Raw genomic sequence first — 5250 nt, forward strand, 5'->3', positions numbered from 1 at the left:
AAAAAAAAAAAAAAAAAAACTAAGCCTGAGCAAGAGCAACCTCATCTCTACTAAAAATAGCATAATTAGCTGGGCATAGTGGCAGGTGCCTGTGCTCCCAGCTACTTGGGAGGCTGAGGCAGGAGCATCACTTGAACCTAGGAGTTTGAGGTTGCTGTGAGATATGATGCCATGACACTCTACTGAGGGCGATTAAGGCTGTCTCGAAAATAAAATAAGGCTGAGCCTGTGGCTCAGTGTGTAGGGCGCTGGCCCCATATACCAAGGGTGGCAGGTTCAAACCCGGCCCCAGCCAAACTGCAACAAAAAAATAGCCGGGTGTTGTGGTGGGCGCCTGTAGTCCCAGCTACTCGGGAGGCTGAAGCAAGGGAATCACCTAAGCCCAAGAGCTACAGGTTGCTGTGAGCTGTAACGCCACAGTACTCTACCGAGTGGGACAAAGTGAGACTCTCTTAAAAAAAAAAAAATAGGCTCGGTGCCTGCGGCTCAAGTGGCCAAGGCGCCAGCCACATACACCTAAGGTGGTAGGTTCGAATCCAGCCCATGCTCACCAAAACAACAATGACAGCTGCAACCAAAAAATAGCCGGGCGCTGTGGCAGGCACCTGTGGTCCCAGCTACTTGGGAGACTGAGGCAGGAGACTCGCTTGAGCCCAGGAGTTGGAGGTTGCTGTGAGCTGTGATGCCACGGCATTCTACCCAGGGGGATAGCTTGAGGTTCTGTCTCAAAAAATAAAAATAAATAACAAAATAAAAATTATGATAAAATGCACACATAAATTTACCATTTTAGCCATTTTTAAAGTACACAGTTGACATTTAGGACAATCATAATGTACAACCATCGCCACTATCTAGTTCCAGAACATTTTCATCATCCTCAAATAAAACCATGTACCCATGTAACCACAAAGTTCATTCTCTGCTCCTTCCAGTCCCTAATCTGCTTTTTATTTCTTCTGTATTTGCCTATTCTGGACATGTCATATAAATGAAATCATGGTCGGGTGCCATGGCTCACACCTGTGATCCTAGCACTCTGGGAGGCAGAGGTGGGTGAATTGCTTAAACGCAGGAGTTCAGGACCGGCCTGAGCAAGATTGAGACTCTATTTCTACTTAAAATAGAAAAATTAGCCAGGCATTGTAGTGCATACCTATAGTTCCAGCTACTTAGGAGACTGAGGCAAGAGGATCACTTGAACCCAGAGTTTGAAGTTGCTTTGAGCTTTGACTACATGGCCCTCAACCCCAAAGGCACAGAGTAAGACTCTGTCTCAAAAAAAAAAGGAAAGGGAGAGAGAAAAGAAAGAGAAATCAACAATAGGGAGCCTTTGTGTCTGGCTTCTTTCATCTTAGAATCATGTTTTCAAGGTCCATCCACATGGTAGCATATATTTGTACTTCATTCTTTTTTTTTTTCTTCAAGACAAAGTCTCAAGCTGTCACCCTGAGTAGAGCGCTGTAGCGTCATAGCTCACAGCAACCTCCAACCCTTGGGGTCAAGCAATCCTCCTGTCTCAGTTTTTCTATTTTTAGTAGAGACGGGGTCTCACTTTTGCTTAGGCTGGTCTCCAACTAGTGAGCTCAAGCAATCCACCCGCCTCAGCCTCCCGGAGTGCTAGGATTACAGGCGTGAGCCACCTCACCCTGCCTTGATTCCTTTTTATAGCTAAATCATATACCACATCTTCCAGGTAGACCCTCATACATGGTACTTTAGAAAATTTGGGGGGCTGGGTGCAGTGGCTCACGCCTATAATCCCAGCACTCTGGGAGGCCCAGGCAGGTGGATTGCTACTCAGGAGTTCAAGACCAACCTGAGTGAGAGTGAGATCCCATCTCTAAAAATAGCCGGGCACAACTTGGCGCCTATAACACAGTGGTTACAGTGCCAGCCACATACACCCAGGCTGATGGGTTCAAAACCGGCTGGGGCCAGCTAAACACAATGACAACTGCAACAAAAAATAGCCAGGCGTTGTGGTGGACACCTGTAGTCCCAGCTACTTGGGAGGCTGAGGCAAGAAAATCGCTTAAGCCCAAGAGTTTAAGGTTGCTGTGAGCCTTGACACTACGGCACTCTACCAAGGGCAACATAGTGAGACTCTGTCTCCAAAAAAAAAATAGATAAATAAAATAAAAATTAAAAAATGAAAATACCTGGGCATTGTGGTGGGCACCTGTAGTCCCAGCTACTCAAGAGGCTGAGGCAAGAGGATCACTTGAGCCCAAGAGTTTGAGAATGTCATGGCTCTATACCCAGGGTGACAAAGTCAGAATATGTCTCAAAAAAAAAAAAAAAAAGAGAGGCTTGGCGCCTATAGCTCAACCGGCTAAGGCGCCAGCCACGTACACCTAAGGTGGCGGGTTCGAATCCCCAGCCCGGACCCACCAAACAACAATGATGGCTGCAACCAAAAAAAAAAAATAGCCGGGCGTTGTGGCGGGCGCCTGTGGTCCCAGCTACTTGGGAGGCGGAGGCAAGAGAATCGCTTGAGCCCAGGAGTTGGAGGTTGCTGTGAGCTGTAATGCCACGGCACTCTACCCAGGGGGACAGCTTGAGGCTCTGTCTCAAAAAAAAAAAAAGAGAAAATTTTGGTAGTTGTTTTCATTAATGAGCAAACTATATCTCATCAAGCTTATGTGGCTTGGCCACAACCACAGAGCTCTTGGGTGACTGAAGTAAGACTGAAATCTAAGGCCTTTGACCAAATCCTTTGACTGCTATTTTTTTCTGAGAATACAGTGCTCTGTCTGGGTCTCTTTCAGGGTCAGCAGTGAATGCACGACTTTTCAGATTCTGTGGAAATGTCCTTGTTTCAGATTAATAAATGTTCTTTGAACACCTATTATGTGTCCCACCCTGCTCAGTCCTAGAGGGAGGAAAGAGGTATAAGCCAAAAGGACTTTACAGTTTCATATACTGTATGCAAAGGCTTGCTTAGATAGAATGCCCGTAGTGGTATACTTGGTTTTCCCAGGTGAGGGGTTTCTCCTCATGTGGCCCTGGTGGGGAAGGTGCATTTGCCAGTGAGCAGAAGGAACAAAGAATGCACTTGAAAGCAGCTGCTGTCCTCCAAGTCGAGAGCATTGACTGAGTTAGGTCTACTCTCTCAGCTTTGGGGGCACTGGTCCTACCTTGCTGGCAAGCTGCCTCTGTACTGGCAAATACAGGGAAGAGGAATAGCTTATCCTTCCTCACTTAGGATAAGCTTTTGACTTATAACCCTCCAGTCTCTCCCCCTATGCAGCCCATCCAGCACACAGCCACCAGAATGAGCCTCGGACAACATCTGGACAATGTCCTTTTTCTACTTACTCCTGCTACCTTCCCCCATGACATCCCATTGCTTTCCAGGTCAATTACCAAGCTATTCCATAGATCTCATCTTTGCTATCAGGGTATAATGACTTTACCACCTTTCTCACGGTCCTTCCTTACTCTATATCCTGTCCTCTGGCCCCATAAGAACATGTCATCCTTCAGTATCACACCATGGATCCCTGTCCCTGTCCCCTGTGCCTTTTAGGAATACTTTTTCATTCCCCTCCATTTCTTGGACAATTCTTTCATACTCATGCTTAACACTCAGCTGGAAGGCCCAGCAGGGTGGCTCACACCTGCAAACGCAGCACTTTGGGAAGTCGAGGTGGGTAGATCACCTGAGCTCATGAGTTCAAGATCAGCCTGAGCTAGAGTGAGACCCTGTCTCTAAAAATAGCTGGGCATTGTGGTGGGCGCCTGTAGTCCTAGCTACTCAGGAGGCTTAGGCAAGAGAATCACTTGAGCCCAGGAGTGTGAGGTTGCTGTGCACTATAATGTCATGGCACTTTACCCAGGGCAACAAAGTGAGACTCTGTCTCCAGAAAAAAAAAAAAAAAAAACCCAGCTGGAATGTTGCTTTTTCTGGAAACCCTTCGTGGATTTCTCCAAGCAGAGCTGATGTCTCCTGCTTCTAGGCCTCCAGAGCACCGTCTACAAAATGCATACTATGCTGGCTCCTTAGCAAAAGCCATACTTTCTTTGAGAGCCCCTCCACTCCCAGCCTCTGAGAGCTCTTTAGGATTTATTTTTATTTGCATACCTATTGCCTGCAAGAGTAGAGGTTAACCAGCTGGGCAATTTCCCAGTGGAATAAAAGACCTATATTTGTATTTTGAAATCTCCTGATTTTTTTTTTTTTTTTTTTAGAGACAGAGCCTCAAGCTGTCCCCCTGGGTACAGTGCTGTGGCATCAACAACCTCCAACTCCTGGGCTCAAGCGAATCTCCTACCTCTGCCTCCCAAGTAGCTGGGACTACAGGCACCCACCACAACACCCAGCTATTTTTTGGTTGCAGCCATCATTGTTGCTTGGGGGGCCAGGGCTAGATTCGAACCCACCACCTCAGGTGTATGTGGCTGGCGCCTTAGCCACTTGATGAAATCTGATTTTTAAATGTTGGCAACTACTTCAGTACTCAAAAAGTTTGTTGGATAAATTCAGCCTGTCTTTTCTTTTTCTTTCTTTCTTTCTTTCTTTTTTTTTTTTTTGTTTTCTTGTTGCAGTTGTTATTGCTGTTTTAGCTAGCCAGGGCCAGGTTTGAACCCACCATCCTCAGTATATGGGGCTGGCGCCCTACCAACTAAGCCACAGGCACCACCCCCAGCCTGTCTTGTCAATCCACATCTCACCCCGTGGCTTTGCCCCCTTCCCCCTGCCTCTCCTTTTCAAGTGAGCAGTATCTCTTGACTATTGGCTCTGTACAAAGGTTGATTGTGTGAAGGCTCCAGAAACTTGAAAGACCAGGGGCCTTTGAGGATCTGATAACCTGCATGGAGGGGTAGGACCTATGTCTACAGGGAGAAGGACACTGGCAGTGCATGTATTCCAGGGTAGTCATCTCAATTTGCTCTTTTTGGTTCATGGTGGCTGGTCTCCACGTGGTCCCTCTGGGATATGTTACAGAAGTACCAGTAATGAAAGGATCAGGCAGCCACCTCAAAGGAGTTGATGTGTATAATCTGTTCCTGGCTCCCAGTTCCATATTTCCCTTCAGTATTCTTCCTTCACTGCCTGACATTTGCCCTACCTTTCCTCCTTCAAGAAACCTCATCTGTATTTATAGATCTACTGACCAGCTCCAGGTGTCCAGCATCCTACTTTCTTTTTTTTTTTTTGAGACGGAGCCTCAAGCTATCCCCCTGGGTAGAGTGCCATGGCATCACGCTCACAGCAACCTCCAACTCCTGGGCTCAAGCGAGTCT

The sequence above is a fragment of the Otolemur garnettii genome, unplaced genomic scaffold (genome assembly GCF_000181295.1).
Source record: "Otolemur garnettii isolate 467f Iridium unplaced genomic scaffold, OtoGar3 scaffold00109, whole genome shotgun sequence".
Lineage (NCBI taxonomy): Eukaryota > Metazoa > Chordata > Mammalia > Primates > Galagidae > Otolemur > Otolemur garnettii.